Source organism: Neophocaena asiaeorientalis, unplaced genomic scaffold (genome assembly GCF_003031525.2).
Source record: "Neophocaena asiaeorientalis asiaeorientalis breed wild unplaced genomic scaffold, Neophocaena_asiaeorientalis_V1.1 scaffold668, whole genome shotgun sequence".
NCBI classification, from domain to species: Eukaryota; Metazoa; Chordata; class Mammalia; order Artiodactyla; family Phocoenidae; genus Neophocaena; species Neophocaena asiaeorientalis.
Window position 1 is genome coordinate 730,492 of NW_020174264.1, and position 17,866 is coordinate 748,357.

Genomic DNA, 17,866 nt, shown 5'->3' on the forward strand with positions numbered 1-17,866 from the left:
ACACCACATTGTAAACCAACTATATTTCAATAAAAAAAGATCGCCTTATTTAATGCTTCAACAATACACTTAGCTAGTGATCATTACTATCTTCATTTTATAAGGAAAAAACTAATACATATAGATGGTAAGCAATGGTCCAAGTTACACAGCTAATAAATGAGGTAGTCTGGTCAATTTTACCCCGTAGCTTCATTTCATTGCCTGGAAGATGTTTTTCCATATATTTCCAGCTAATTTGAAATTCTGTGGGAGAATCACAAACTACTGTAGATGTCCCTGGAATAGGATCACCTGAGAACCAACAAGGGTTGCAATAACTCGGTTTTATACATACACAGTGAAAAAGCACATTGCGTTGCATGATGAAAAAACAGCAACATCTTACTTTTGTTGTGTGAGAATGGTAGAGCAGGGGAAAGTCAAGGGAAAGAAAAGATTCATGTTACATATGGAGTGCAAAGTTCTTCTGTGTAAAGGACAATCAGGGTCTGGTTTAAAAAGAAAAACAGTTGAACAAGAGCTCCCCATAAGTTGTTGTTGTTCAATAGGTATTAAATTTCAGGTATGAAAGATGAATAAGTTTTAGAGATCTGATGTACAGCATACTGTCTATAGTTAACGACATTGTGTTGTGCCCTTAAACATTTCTTAAGAGGGTAGATCTCATGTTAAATGTTCTTACCACACACACACACAAGGGACCCAAGGAAACTTCTGGAGGTGATAGATATGGTTATTCCTTTGATTATGGGGATAGTATCATGGGTGGATGCATATGTCTAAACTCATCAAATTGTATACCTTAAACATGAGCAGTTTTTTGTGCATCAATTATACCTCAATAAAGCTGTCAAAGAAAAGAAAAGGAAGAAAAAAAAGAAAGAAAACCAAGTCATCCTCTAGTGAAATGAGATGCTCACAAATTAAGATTCCATTACTGTAGTGGTTTTTAACTCTTGGGGAAAGGTAGTGAGGACAAAGATCCCTTTAGGAATCTGATGAAAGCAACTGAACCCTCTCCACAGGTAAAAGCACACACATTCGTTCACACGAATTGTTGCACTTAATCCCAGTGGTTCTGCATCCCAGCTACGGTGTATCCATGGACCCCATTAAAGAACACCAGCGTTGCTGACTGCTCTCAGGGTTGTTCCGGGATTCCTCCCATCCTCAACAGGTGTATAAGTCACTGCCCTTGTGCTGTGGGCATTTCTGTGTCTTGTCATTTTCTATGCATGCAACTCATCTCTAATTCAACAGTTGTCTACTCCCACTTTAGAATGATAAACCAGCCTGCTCAGACTTCATTTCTGCACACAGGGGACTGTACAGGGATATGATTTTCCTTTTTCTGTGATCAGTGCAGGTATTTGTGGATATCATGAAAGGAAACTGTTGCAGATTTTAAAAGGAAAAGGAAAACTTTCCAAATTGAAGAAAATATGGAAGAGAGATTCCAGTTTTTTCCCTTCATATTTGATGGCGTGATAACACGTAGAGAGTGAGGGGAAATTGTCACTGGAGCTTTTCTGGCTGTTTCCTGTTGCTCTGTTACATAGGAACACATTTGAAGAATGGTTTTGCACAGGATCCAGATGGATAATAAAATGCTGAAGTAATTATATCCTCTAAATATGCATGCTTTTCTTAATAAAAATGCCCAAAGCAATCCCTACGCCTAAGAGGCCATGTGTGTACAATGACTGCCTTCATTACAACAATCTGGAATTTCTGTGATGATGTACAATCTATTATGCATTCACTGAGTCTGATCTTATCATTAGCCCATTTAATTTCCCAGCTCAGCAGGCTCTTCTTGAGTCATTTCCCGCCTCTCCTATATGACCAGACAGTCGGAATCCAACTACTCTACCAGCCAGAGATTTATTGGTGGTTACCCTGCAGCCTTTACAGCTTAATCTGACTTAACATACTTTGCACCTCAGGCTGCCATGTTTAATGGTGCAGCTTGTGTCCTGTACAGATTATTGGGTTTGGGGGCTTGAATGAGGACTGTTTTCAGTCAGAGCTTACTGGCTAAGTGTCGCATTAGCCTTTGCCAAACACCCAAATACCTCAAACCTTGGTGGCTTAAAACAATAACCTTTTTTTTTTTTGCTCGTTATTATAGGTTGGCAATATGGGTTGGGCTCAGCTGGGTGGTTCTTCTAGGCTTGGCTGATCTTGGCTAGCTTGCTTTTTCATCTATAGTCAGCTGATGAATGGGCTGGAGGTGGCTGGTTTAGGATGGCCTCAGCTCGGATGGCTGGGATGACTGAGACCTCTCCCCTTATAGACTCTCACCATCCATCTGGCTAACCTGGATGGACTGTTTGCATGGTAAGAAAAGTTACTGAGAACAGCAAGAGGGCAAACTCCAAAGTATAAGCCCTTTTCAAATCTCTGCTTGCATCATGTGTGCAGATGTCCCATTGGCTAAATCAAGTCTTAACAACAGTCTAGAATTAGTGTGGGAGAGAAGTACTGAAGAGTATGGGTAGAAAAGGATACTTTGTGGCCCTTGCTGCAATCTACCACACAGAACCATGGTGCTGGCCTGAGCCTACATTAATATGGAGGAAGGGGCAACTCCTTCTAGGTGGTCCACTCATCAGGTGTGTGTTTTCCTAATTCATTTGCCCAGAATAGGTACCCCTTTTTACCACTCACAAAGGCACTCTACCTGCTATCAGAGATTCTGATTGCCCCCATATGTTTTCCCTTACTAACTGGATTGTAAGTGCCAAATAATATCCCCAGGGTTATTTTACCCTTATTGTCTTTTGTAGACTTTCCAAATCAGGCAGGCCCAACAATAAAGACTGCTTCTTTAAATCTGTTTATGTCTTTGAGGGAAGGATCCATGTCTAACTAAACTTTATAAACTCCACAACCTTTAGCCTAGCCTTAATTGGGGCTCAAAAATATTTACTGTGAATTATTAAAATTTTATCATTAATATCAGTTACAACGTCTACCCTAGAAACTTGCTCGAAGTGGATCTGCAGACAACCTGGATCCGAATCAGCTGGCACACTGGTTAAAATGCAGATTCTTAGGTCCACCTCAGGTCTAGCGTACCACATTCTCTGCCTGGGGCCTGGAAATTCATCTTCAACACACCTGGATACTTTCTATGTACATTAAAGTTTAAGAATCACCGTCTTAGTCATAGAGAAGGGGGAGGGGGATGGATTGGGAGTTTGGGATTAGCAAATGCAAACTATTATATATAGGATGGATAAACAACAAGATCCTACTGTTTAGCACAGGGAACAGCATTCAATATCCTGTGATAAACCAGAATGGAAAAGATTATGAAAAAGTATATATATACATATATATATATAACTGAATCAATTTGCTGTACAGCAGAAATTAACACAACATTGTAAATCAACCATACTTCAATAAAATAAATTTTTTAAAAAAGAATCACTGCCTTAGAGAAGTGGGTTTTGCAACATTTTGACCTCTATCCAAGGTAATAAATAATTTTTACATCCCAATTGCACACACACATACGTACATTTACACAAAGACAGATGACTGAAAAGAAGATTTTGAGGAGAAAATACCTTAAGTTCAATAGATATTTTCTAATCAACTTTTATAAATGCTGATCAGTGACTCAGATGTATTTCATGACCCGGTAATGTGTCATGACCTGGCTTTTGAAAATCAGAACCCTAGGGAATATGCTTACAGTACATTTATTCAAACATTTTTGCTTCTTCTCCCATCTATACATGACAAATATATAATGTTTCTCCCTCCATGCTTAATAAATACCTCTTTTTTTATGATGGGAAAGATTCACTTTCTCTTATGCAGGTCTCCTCACTTCTGGCTCCATCCAAATGAAGGAGCACACGATGAAACTTGGTGGTTGCTGTGGTGGAGGGAAATAACTCTGAAGGTTATCATGAAATATTCAACCCTAAAGGGATACACGTGACTTCCCCTCACAACTCATTGGCCAAAACTAGTCAGCCGGCGACCACAGTGGGGTCAAGAAATGCAATCTCACCAGGATCCTAGGAGACTGAGAGGTGGAAACATACAGAGGATAGCACTAATGGCCGGTACAGTTTTCAACTCATGAGCTTCTGGTTTCTATCCCAACTACTCCCTGAATTTGTCATCACCAATGACAAATCAAGTGAACTATATGAATGCCTCTTCATAACCATTCACTTGGGGTACTTGTTAAATCACAACTTTCTGAGCCCCGTCCCCAGAGTTTCTGATTCAGCAAGACTGAGACAAGGCTAAGAAACTGCATTGCTAACAAGTTGGCAGACTAATGCTGCTCCTCCAGGGACCAAGTTTGAGAACCACTGCCCTATATATTCCAGTCTCTCTTATTTGGTTCACAAGCCCTAAGAAATCCCCAAGTTCCCTGACTGATTTTTTGTACTGCTTTCTAACCACATCTGCCCCATTTCCTGATTGTTTATTACTGCTTTCCAGCTACATTTGCTTCAGCTGGGTTTCCACTTGCTCAGATTTCGCTTGCATTGTGTAATGAACATATTGGATTCAGCTGGCGTTTCCCTAAAGCTTGCCAAGTGCGCTCCAACCATTGTCTTACTGGCATGTTTCCTGACTGTGATTCTAAAGCTGCTCTTTTAGTTCCTCCGTTTCTTCAGAATGCACTAAGATGGCTCAAGTCCCAGTCTAGTGGTGCTGTTTGTTCTGTAAAGTTAGATTATTGTTGTCTCGGAGATAGGAGATCAGTCCCTCGAGGATGTCATTCTCATACTATCATTTCTTCCTCCAAGGGTCTGCTAGGTCTCAGCCTGCGTCTACTGGCCTGTGTTTAGTACTGGGCCTCATGCTATTGGAAATTTCACTACAACAAGCAGAGAGCGAAATATTTTTGGAAATTTTATATGTTTGGTGGGAATTGGACAAAGCAGCAAGTTGTTATATCTATCACCTTCTCTCCTCCCAATGCATGCATGTGACTTTTGTTTAACCATTCTATCCAGTTTGTTTTTGGCTGTGAAGAAAGAGGAAGGGGGAAACAGGTAAGTCTAGACCACCCTGAAAATTCTGTATTACCCATGGTGAGGATGGAGCAGCTTTGAATGTTTTAATACGCGGGGATAGGGGACTCATTCCTATCCGAAGAACCCTGCATTCTGCCCCCACTACTCACAACTGTTGTCTCTTGCTTATTATAAGCTGATTAACACCTATGTCATGCATGCTTTCGAGGGAAAGATATTTGGGAATCTGATGTCATCACATGTTTTCTCTCCCTTACCTGTGACCCAGACATCCCTCAGGGCCAGAAAGGTGCTATGCTGCTCATGGCAGTTGACCCTAACACTTCCCTGTAAAGCTTCCGAGGTCAAAATATCTCTCCTATATCCTATAATCTGTTTATTTGGGGAGTGGGTGGGATCTCTGTGTTCTCATGCAGGACTTAGAGCAGACTTTAAGTTCTTTTCTAAGAAAAATTTGGACTCTGTGCTCAAGGCTCAAGACCATCTGAGGCCCATTTCCATTTAAGGGTAGGATGAAACGAACTTATTTACAAAACAAAGTCACAGATGTAGAAAAACAGTCTCATGGTTACCGGTGGGGGGCGGGGAGGGAAGGGGGAGGGATACATTGGGAGATTGGGATAGACATAAACACACTACTATATATAAAATAGATAACTAATAAGGACCTACTGTATAGCACAGGGAACTCTACTCAATACTCTGCAATGGCCTATATTGGAAAAGAATCTAAAATAGAGTGAATATCTGTATATGTATAACTGATTCACTTTGCTATACAGCAGAAACTAACACAACATCGTAAATCAACTATACTCCAATAAAAACTAAAAAAAAAATAAAGGTAGGATGACTTTTTAATCTAAGTGAGAATACAAGCCAGGTTCTTTAATTTTCAAAAAAAAGACATTTATTTAAACTTTCCACATAGTCATCTGAAAGCAAGAGCATATGGGTCTCATTACTATTAACAACACAAAGTATACACATATCAGATGCCCACTGGAAAGCTTATTTTTGTACTGATATGCAGCTTTGGCCAAATCATGTTTGGGAAGGGGTATACTTGTAAGAGATGGTCTAGGTTATCCACCAATAATTCTAGGATCTCTTGCTTCTAGCCTTGTGTTAAGTGTTAGATCCCCTCAAAGCAATGAATTCAATAATATTATCTTGGCTACAGTAGAATCCGTCTTCAGGACATCACCCCAGTCCCACCCAAAAGGTAAGAGCAGTACCCTGGCAACCATTCTCTTTGATATGGCCTTGGCTTCCTGTGCACACTCAATTGGTCCAGACTTGAATGTGTGACTCAGACTGGACAAAAGAGGACCTTCCCTGAAAATCTGGAATTTGAACTGAGATTCCAGTTTCCATCAGGACTGCTTACTAAAAAGAAGGCAGTACGAATCCATGAATGGTGGTGTGATCCTGTTTTTCACCATGCAGATTAAAGAGCAGGGAATCCCAGGAGAAGGGAGAGAAAGAAACTTAGAGAAAGGGACTTCCCTGGTAGCGCAGTGGATGAGACTCGGCGCTCCCAATACAGGGGGCCCAGGTTCGATCCCTGGTCAGGGAACTAGATCCCACATGCATGCTGCAACTAAGAGTTTGCATGCCACAACTAAGGGGCCCACCTGCTGCAACTAAGGGGCCCGCCTGCCGCAACTAAAGGAGCCCATGTGCTGCAACTAAGGAGCCGGTGAGCCACAACTAAGGAGCCCACCTGCCACAACTAAGACCTGGTGCAACCAAATAAATATTAAAAAAAAAAGAAACTTAGAGAAAAAGAAAAAGAAATGAGGAAAGCTTGTAGAGTGATGCAGAGATGAGAAAGGGGCAGAATGCAGATGGTGTCTTAAGCCCTCATTCTAATCTCTTCCCAGGGCCTTTGGGGTCCATATTATTGTATCTTTTTTTTTTTTTTTTTTTTTTTTTTTTTGGCTGTGTTGGATCTTCATTGCTATGCATGGGCTTTCTCTAGTTGCAGCGAGCGGGGGCTACTCTTCTTCGCAGTGCATGGGATTCTCACTGCGGCGGTTTCTTTTGTTGCGGAGCACGGGTTCTAGGCATGCGGGCTTCAGCAGTTGTGGCTCATGGGCTCTAGAGCGCAGGCTCAGGAGTTATGGCTCATGGGCTTAGTTGCTCGGCAGCATGTGGGATCTTCCTGGACCAGGGTTCGAACCCGTGTCCCCTGCACTGGCAGGCGGATTCTTAACTACTGTGCCACCAGGGAAGCCCCAGGTTATTGTATCTTAATAATAAGTAGTGGCTTTTTAGTTTATACTAGTTTGGTCCACTTGAATCCATTTCTGCTACATATAGCCAAAGTTGTTGTAAGTTGGACTAAAGCCTTCTCTGAACTACTGTCTCATGTTACCTCTCAGCTTGTACCAGAATCCTTACGGAAAAGATATATGTATTTTGTACAGAGATGTGGTTGAAGTAGCCCCTATTGTATTGCTAGTTGGGTGAAAAATACTCACACTGACTTGTATCTTATTTGTGTGAATGTGTTTCTGTGTGCATATAATGTTACATTTTCTCCATGAAACTGTTTACCTTGCTTCAGTCATCTGACAGATGTTTACTGAGTACCTACTATGTGTCAAGCATTACGATAAGACCTGGTTTTTTAAAAATGACAATTTCTTCTATTAGGTGGTGACAGTTTTATGATTTATAGTGTTTTCCTAACTATCTTGCCTACTAGGTAAAGTTACATGTCAGTTACAGTGACTATTTCATTTCATTATTTTATTCCTGTTATAGTCTCACTTTCCCGTTATAGTCTCACGATTTAAATTGACCACAATTTAAATTCCTTTTGACTAGCCTGGATTCAAATGTCTATGCATTTTTATTTTAAGTTGACTCCAGTAGTTTTTTGAGAAGGTGGGGCACAGATTATTTGGAATTCATACTAAGAAATTTGGTTCCTTTTGGGTTGGTCTTTGCAATAGAGTTGATATTAACTCAGGAGTTGAGTCATGATATGGTCTTGTAACATGGATGAGGGAGGAGAGACTATCAGTCGAGAGAGAGAGGGAGAGAGAGAGAGAGAGAGGGAAAGAGAGACAGAGAGAGAGAACATAAGAAAGAAGATAGAAGTAGGCATGTAGGAAAATAGAGAGGCAAAGCGGCGGATGCAACACTAAATTGGGCTTTCAACGTTCACGTTCATTCTTTCAATTTTCCTCCAGAGATTTACTGGGTGCTTAGAAGGAAGCGTGCTGAGTGCTGTATACGGGAGAGTTTGCTCTCAGTTTTTACACCACTGAGGGATCATCATTTAAAACCTTCTTTAACTGAATCAGATTTAATATTGCTATACCCAGGATTTTGTTTGTTTGTTTGTTTGTTTCCAGACTAGCGTCCAATGGGTGTCGTGGCTTTATTTCTGATCTATGTTGCTGGATTCCACTTTTCACCTACTGGCCTAATTAATGCCCGGGTGGCCTCTCCTAGCCTTCACTAAGCCCTTGGTATTTACTGAACATCCCAAAGCCAGGGATAAGTCAATATTAGGCCCACACCTGATGGCTTATCTCACTGAGGTCAATGGTGAGTCATGAGACAGGGATGAGCGCTTGATATTGGCGGCTGCCAGTTCACGCAAGCTAGCAATTTAGAGTGAAAATTCAGCTGCTGGTCGCTTGAGCTCTTTCACGTTTTAACAACGGAGGTTTACTGGCAGGGGAAGTGAGGCCTATGCGGGAAAAACACATTAAAATATAGAAAATCACCCAATCTTCATTACTAAAATTAAAGCTATGCTACTTCTCCCACTATACACTCTAATATGTTGATCAGGAGAGAGTTTCCTTCATGCTGTGACTGTAAATGAATTACATGAGATCCACAGAAGTACTCTTATCATTTCAGGGCCTGAAGAGTGATTATAATGCATGGGCATAAAAACAACACACACACATACATACCCTCATAGTGGTGAATTTTTCTTCCAATTCAATGAAATTTGGTCCTATTTATAAGTCTTCATTTTAGCCCACTCCCGTAAATATTGCTTTGGAAAGCTGAAAGAAAAAAAAAGCAACTAAATGTTTCTATTTTATAGAATTGAATACAATTAACATGCTTATATATGCACACAATAGCAAGTAGGACTAACCATTTGGTTTAATTATACATTCCAGACTTCTTAAAATGTGCTTTAACTTTCAATTAGTATTCTAAAATCTGAGAGCATACTTCCTGTGATAGTGAATGGAAGGAATTCCAGAATCCAAAGAAGCCTTTCTTGATGTCTCATCTCTAACCACAAAGAATACATAATGCTCAGTGAACACAATGATAAATTAATTTAGACAAAGAATGCCCAGGGAATTATTTATTGAAATTCAGTGTGCCTGGTTACAGTGGACAATACAGACTGGAAGTAGATGTATGCACAGTGTGTATAATGAATTAGGTGAGATAGTCCACTTACAGGCAACATGATCACACTGTTTCTTTCAACTCTGGGAATGTTCTCATCTGTTCACAAGACTGTTCAGAATCACGCTCTGCAAATTCTAATGCCCGGGCGATGGGGGGAGTGGGGGGTGAAGGAACATTCACCTAAGAAAAAATCTTCTCACCCAGTTTGGCTCAAGTCAACTCTGGTTATAGGGAAATTGGTAAAAATTTCTTTCAAATGCTTTTATAAGGTCTCAGAGAGATGGCAAAGATGAAGTATGTAGAAGTCAGTAATGGACCACAGAAGAGCTCACTGAAGGACAATTTCTAATTATAAATATTATATTCTTAAGTATAAAACATAGAACATCTCAGCTAAGTGTCCTAAAATTTAAGGTTCTAAAATTGAGCATGTCATCAGCAGAGAGGGTTTTATCATCATCACCATCACCATCACCACTGTCAGTGTCATGAAGTATATTTTTATGTACTAGGCATAAAGTTAAGCATTTTATTCTCAGTAGCTCATTTAATACTTACAAAGACCCTACAAGGTAGATAGTATTATTCTCCTTTTACAAGAGAACAAACTAAGTCTTAGAGCAGCTAAAGATATACCATTAAGTCCAAATTCTGCTGGCCATCCGGTTATCTGCCACTATGGAGTCAGCAACCTTAAGTGTTTTTAATTTGGCATTCTTCCTAAGACAACACATTTAAAGTTTAAAGCATGCAATAAACATTTGTAAACCAATAGGCAACACTCTTCCAATATGGAGCACGAAAGAGCTACCTGAACGTGATTTAAGATCCTTTTACCATTACCTGACTAGTCAAGAAAAAGCAGTTTTTTTTTTTTTTTTTTTTTTGCGGTACGCTGGCCTCTCACTGCTGTGGCCTCTCCCGTTGCGGAGCACAGGCTCTGGACGCGCAGGCTCAGCCGCTCCGCGGCATGTGGGATCTTCCCGGACCGGGGCACGAACCCGTGTCCCCTGCATTGGCAGACGGACTTTCAACCACTGCGCCACCAGGGAAGCCCAAGAAGCAGCTATTTTTACGTTATCATGACTCCTGCTTTCCAAATTTGTAAAAGTAGTACACAGACAGACCAGGGCACAAAATAAAAAGTTCTCTTTTTTCACCCACAATTTGTTACTACAGTAAGTGGTAAAGTTGATTTTCCCACCTAGACATCAGAATGGCAGAACAACGCAGAGGTTGTAATGCAGATTCTGAAGGAGGACTGCTTGGATTCTTCCAGATCCTGGCTGTACCACTTGCTACCTGTATGCCTTGGGGAATTTACTTAACCGGACTGTACCTTAATTTCCCTGACTGTAAAATGGTGATAAAAATAATATCCTACTTCACAGGTTTGTAGTAAAGATTAAATGAGATGTTACATGGAACACAGAACTAAAACCATGCAATAAATCTGAATTTGTATTACTATCTGTCTATAGCATTCATCTCTTATTCACTACCAAAATGCCCCCTGGAAGTGATCATGAGCCTTTGCTGTCTTTAAAACCATTGGCTTCTAACTCTATCTCCCCATGATAATGAACTCCTTAATTGTGGGGGCCGTTTGTTATCTCTTTATACTTCCTAGAGTCCGGCACAATTGCCTTTTTATGTATAAGAATTCCATAATGTCTTCCTGCATCAAAAAAGTGTGGGTGTTCTTGGATTGGAAGAATCAACATTGTGAAAATGACTACACTACCCAAAGCAATCTACAGATTCAATGCAATCCCTATCAAACTACCAATGGCATTGTTCACAGAACTAGAACAAAATATCTCACAATTTGTGTGGAAACACAAAAGACCCCAAATGGCCAAAGCAATCTTGAGGAAGAAAAACAGAGCTGGAAGAATCAGGCTCCCTGACTTCAGACTATACTACAAAGCTACAGTAATCAAGATAGTATGGTACTGGCACAAAAACAGAAATATTGATCAAGGGAACAGGATAAAAAGACCAGAGATAAACCCATGCACATATGGTCACGATATTTTTTTTTTTTTCTCGGTACACGGGCCTCTCACTGTTGTGGCCTCTCCCGTTGCAGAGCACAGGCTCCGGACGCACAGGCTCAGCAGCCATGGCTCACGGGCCCAGCCACTCCGAGGCATGTGGGATCTTCCCGGACCGTGGCACGAACCCACGTCCCCTGCATCGGCAGGCGCACTCTCAACCACTGCACCACCAGGGAAGCCCTGGTCACGGTATTTTTGATAAAGGAGGCAAGAACATACAGTGAAGAAAAGACAGCCTCTTCAATAAGTGGTGCTGGGAAAACTGGAAAGCTACATGTAAAAGAATGAAATAAGCACACTTCTTAACACCATACACAAAACTAATCTCAAAATGGATTAAAGGCCTAAAAGTAAGGCCAGACACTATAAAACTCTTAGACAGGCAAAGAAAAAATAAAGTGTGGGTGACAGGGACCCCTTATATTTTGTACCCTGATCTATCTTTATACTAGTTTTACAAGTTTCAAAAGCTAGAGCCATGATGATATAAAAATAACTGCTGTACCTGACTGATGATGCAAATGGACAAGAATCTTCAAAGCACATTAAAGCATCTCTTACATACTTTGCATCACCTTGTTCCTGGTTTTGTTTCAACCTAGTCAATGTTAACTGCTGATTATTGCCCCGTATTTTTTTTTATGTCTTAAAAAGAACACCAAGTCAAGAACACAACGTTGCTGACCTTATACTAGCAATTAACCCAACAGAACGAGAGTAGAATTCGGCCATAATTATATGAGTCCTCAGGGATATGAGTGATGTTAGGTACAGAAGGCACGAAAGTGGCCCAAAGGGATGCAGTTCTTGACCAAGTCTTTTGGTTAGACATCTATTATAAACCCAAGAAAGGAGAAAGCATGGTTTCTGTAGCAACCATGCATTAATTTGGTGTTCATAATGTTAACCTGAAAACCAGTGCCTGGTCCTGGCTTTGCAGACTGAGGCGTGTGGGGAGACACTGTGTCATGTTGGTAATGGGGTGTGTCATCTGTGAAAGTCACCTAGTCAACGAGGTCATATCAAAACATCCATCTTAAAGGGCTGATGCAATCAGAAAAGCATTCGGAAAGCATTTCACTGGTCAGCAGCAGCAGAAAATAATGGTCATCTTGGTAAATACCTAAGCTTTCTTCCAAGGGGCTCAAATGTTCTATTTATATCCAGGTAACACAGAAATCTCAAAGCTCTCTACTGTAAGCTTTCACGCTCAGGATCATGCTAAAATAGCTCTTGGTCTTAAAAAAAATGTCCTCTTGGAAGCCACATGGTTACAGCTACTCTTGCTTACTCTGATTATTTCCCAAGATGGGCATCATTGTTAGTGCCTATCAGATGGCTAAGTATCAAGGCTTATAGACATCACTCTTCCATCTTCACTACATTATCAGGCAAGCATCACCCAGGGTCACCACTTGAGTGTGAGGGTATCTCTAGCTTTAAGGAACTATAGGATATTAGGGTCTGAACTAGGTTGTCCTTTATGTCCATGTCCCATGAGGGAGAGAGAGGGACTATTTATTAAACACATATACATACCATGTCCCAAACCTGTACCAGGCACTATGTGTGTGTATGTACTTTACATATATTCCATATATGTCATATATACATTATATACGTACTAGACACTACATAATCTATCCTTATGATTGCTCAGCCAGAAATCTTAATGTATCATTCTTTTTTTAAAACTGAAGTATAGTTAATTTACAATGAATGTTGTGCTAGTTTCAAGTGTACAGCAAAGTGATTCAGTTATACATATATTTATACTGAATATATATATATATTCTCTTTCAGATTCTTTTCCATTACAGGTTATTACAAGACACTGAGTAGAGTTCCCTGTGCTATACAGTAGGTCCTTGTTGTTTATCTATTTTATATATACTAGTGTGTATGTGTTAATCCCAAATGCCTAATTTAACCCCCCCCCACTCCCTTTTGGTAACCGTAAGTTTGTTTTCTAAGTCTGTGAGTCTGTTTCTGTTTGGTAAATAAGTTCATTTGTATCATTTTAAGATTCTACATATAAGCGATATCATATGATATGTGTCTTTCTCTGTCTGACTTACCTCACTTGGTATGATCATCTCTATGTCTAACCATGTTGCTGCAAATGTCATTACTTCATTCTTTTTTATTAATGTATCATTCTTGAGACCTCTCTTCTTCTTTTGATGCCTCTCTTCTCTTATGCCTCACAGTGCATTCATCAGCAAATATGATCAGCTTGGTCTTCATAATATACCTGGAATCCAACCACATGTCACTACTTTTACTGCCTCCACTCTGGTCTCATCTGCTATCTTCTCTCACCTGGATTGTTGCACTGGTCTCCCTGCTTCTACTCTTGCCTCACAAAGGTCTATTTTCATTTAAGCTCCAGAGTGATACTTTGAAGACATAAGCCAGGTCATGTCGCTCCTTTGCTGAAAATCTTCCAGTGGCTTCCATCTCACTCCATGATCTGTCCCAGCCACTACTTCTATGATTTCATCTCCTGCTCTTCTCTATGCCTCACTGGAGAGAATGTGAAGCATTCTGCTTTGAGTTTTAAAGTAAACGGAAGCATAGATTGGTTATTATTTTCTGTCTGGCTGCCTTATTTCAACATTATAGTAATTAAGAGATGGCAGTATTGTCTCAGGGTTAGACAAACAGACTAATGGAACATAAGGGAGGGTCTGGAATTGTGCCCACATATACACAAGAGAGATGAAAAGATACTTGAAAAGATAAAGAGAGATGAAAGATACATGAAAAGAGAGGACCTAGAACTGGCCGGCATAAACAGGAGTTGGCATGGGAGATCAGTGAGTAAATAACCCATCTATTCAATAACTAATACTAGAATGCATAGTTATACCTATGGAAAGAAATGAATTTGTATCCCCATTTTATATCATAAACAAAATCAACTACAGATGGATAAAAGACTTAAAGGCATATACGTATAACTGATTCACTTTGTTATAAAGCAGAAACTAACACACCATTGTAAAGCAATAAAGATGTTTAAAAAAAAAGACTTAAAGGCGAACACAAAACTAAAACACAAAGAAGAAAAGATAAGAGAAAGATGTTACAACCTCTGAGTGGGGAGGATTTTTTTTAAAAGATAACAAATGCACAAGCAAAGGAAACATATGCTAAATTTAAGTACGTTAAAATTAAGAATTACTGTTTAATAAATACACCATAAAATAAAATGACAAGCCACAAATAGGGAGAAGATATTTGCAGTACACGACTGGCAAAGGAGTCACATCCAGAATATTTTTAAAATCCCACAAATTAGTGAAAAAAAGAAAACGAGCAGGCATTTCAAAAGAAAAGCTATAAGACCGAAAATATCCCTGATCCCATTAATAATCTGGGTATGCTAATTAAGGATACAATGAAATGGTATTTTATGCCTACCAGATAAACAAAAATGAAAATGTTTGACAAAGATGATTATTGCCAGAATATGGAGAACCAACCAGTTCTTGAACTACTGGTGAGTGTATAAATCGGTACAGCCACTTTGAAAAACAACCTAGGATGACCTCGTAAAGCAAACATATGTGTACCGTTCTTACCTAGCAGTTTGACTCCCAGGCATGTACCCTAAAGAGGGTCTCTCTTATCTGACCCTACGAACATGTGAAAAATACTCTGAGTATTTGTAATAGCAGGAAAATAGAAACAACACTATTACCATAGACTGAAGAATGGATGAAAAAACTATAGCGTATTAATATACTGGGGCACAGCACAAAAGAATACCTAGTCTGTGCTTCCATTAAATAAAGTAGGTTAGTATATTAATAAGAGCACTGAAAATGACATACAGCTTCTATGCATGAATAATGGGTGAATGTTAAACATAATATTGTTTAAAAAAGCAAGTCACCAAAGAATGCACACAGTACAATTCTGTTTATCAAGTGTCCCAAAACATGTGAAGTGAAACACAATTTTGTTTAGGAATACACAAAAATTTTGGTAAAAACATACCAAAAAACTAAGGGAATGATGAACACAAAATTTAGGATAGTAGTTACCTCTGGGGGTGGCATGGGATACAAAAGGATCAGGCAGGGGCACTTGGGGAACCTTAGAGGTTTGGGTAATATTCTCTTCCTTAGGAAGGGTTGGAGGGTATGTGAATTATTTGAATATCATTTAAACTGTATATATTATATAATCTTTTATGTCTATGATATATTTAATAAAAATATAGCACCCATGAATGAAACAGTTCTTCTAGAACTGTGCTTTCCAATATGGTAGCCTCTAGACACATGTGGCTATTTAAAATTAAATAAGATTAAACATTCAATGCCTCAGCCACACTGTCACATTTCAAATGTTCAATAACCACATGTGGCTGCTAGCTACCGCACTGGAAAGTACAGATTATTGGGCAGCACTGTTCTAGAACATTCTTGTTTCCTTAGAGTTAGACACTGCTTTTGTCCACTTTTTATAAAATCAAGCAATTCATTGGCTCTCTGCAAAGAAAGAAAAAGTCTCCATAATTCTTTCAATAACAGCAGTAGGAGATGAAGCAAAGATTTACTTCCTATGGATTTTGTTTCTCCTCTTGCTTGAAGGAAACTCCATGAACAGATTTGTCAAACTTCATACTTCAGTTCACTTAATTCATCAAACGTCAGCATGAGCCTGATTATTTTTCTGCTTCAGGAAGTCAAATATTGTTTCCATGCAGCTTCTTGTGCCAAGAGGATTGCGAGCAGAATTTCATCTGCCAAAACATTTCATTGTGTGAAGATTTCCAAAGTTCTATCTCCTCCAGGGTAGAGTTCATAAGTCGACAGTGGTCTTCTAGAATGAGCTCCATTGGTACTACGGAGAAAGGAGATCTCTTCCTTCTTCCCATCTACTTTCTAGGTCCTCCCCAAAGCACGTGTTGCCAATCTGAGTGGTTCAGACTCTAATACTTCAGGGTGTGTTTCACCCTGTGTGTTAGAGGGTCAAATACATGGGTGTATTTCTCTGTTTGTCTTGCCTCCGTGGAGCAGAATCTGGCCTTGGGCTGTGGCTTCCTTTCCTTCTTTTCTATCTCACATACACTCGGATGTTCTAAATCCTAACCTTATATTTCTAATACAGCTTCCATAAGGATGGTAAAATTTGAAAGTGGGCTTTGGGATTAGAGGCGGATTGAGCTCTCACCCCCCGCCCCAGGTCTAAGCCATGGATCCTTGTCCAGATGCCTAGAAAGGTCTGCATTGGAGTTTCAGGCACAGGCTCACTGAAAAGAAATAAAGCCTTTCTTCCCGTGCCATTGTCCACTGTGGGCACAGTGACCTTGAGGGCTTCAAGGAAAAGAGAAGAGATGAACCAAGATAAGATTCAGGTGATGCTTTATTCTTAGCTCAAAAGTCCATTTAATGGCACTTGAAGCCCCATCATCACCCTCAGAGATCCCAGATGGGGATTCATGATTCAGAGTTGAATGGGGAGATAGAGAAGTAGCAGTAATGAGCCTGCGCTTAGCTGTAACACCGCTCTGTGAGGAGCCGACATCCCTCTTTAAACAGGTGTTTTCCTCACCTTACACGTGATCAACATCCCATCAACACTAGAGGTGGTATAGTAGGAGGCATCAAGTTACAATCCATCCTTGCTAAGGGCACTTGGGACATCCCTATCCATCCTGGCAATGTTACATCTCAAAGCCATGAATGTTTGCATGGTCTGTAGTCCTGAATCCCCGAAGATAAAACCATCTTTAAAACCCATTTTAATAGTTAGAATCTACCTCTAAAGCAGACTTATCTCATCTGATTGCTCTACTAACACAGTTTGTTTACCCCAAAGCAACAAGTACCCCTAAATTCATCACAGATGTTCAGAGCAGTAACAAGAATTATCACAAAATAATTTCCCATTCACCAACAAAAGTTATTGTAATTTCAGACTCAGCAGAGAGATCTGCTTCTTTCTGTTTTACTAATAAATCCAGGTTTGTTTTTCCCGCAGTTATTTATTTTTTTGTATTTATTCATTCGTTTACTTAACAGCATTCATTGTCTAAGTCACTGGCTTCAAATCCTTGCACTGTGGTCACTCAGGAACTCTGAGTGCTGCGCAAAAGCATCTTTAATCCCTCTGCTCACCAAGTACTGGCTGCATGATGAATAAAAGTAGATCTTCCTACATATGAACTGCTACTTTCAAACGTCTTCAGGTCTTGTGATTGATCAAATAATCATTTAAAACTGTTTTTGAAATAATAGTCACTTCTCTTCCTAGTACGAGTATTTGCTCAATCAACTAATACTAGAAACAGGTAAAATTATATGACTTGGAAATTTTCCTGCTGGTATAAAGGGGTCCTCAAACTCTTTTTTTTTTTTTGCGATACGCGGG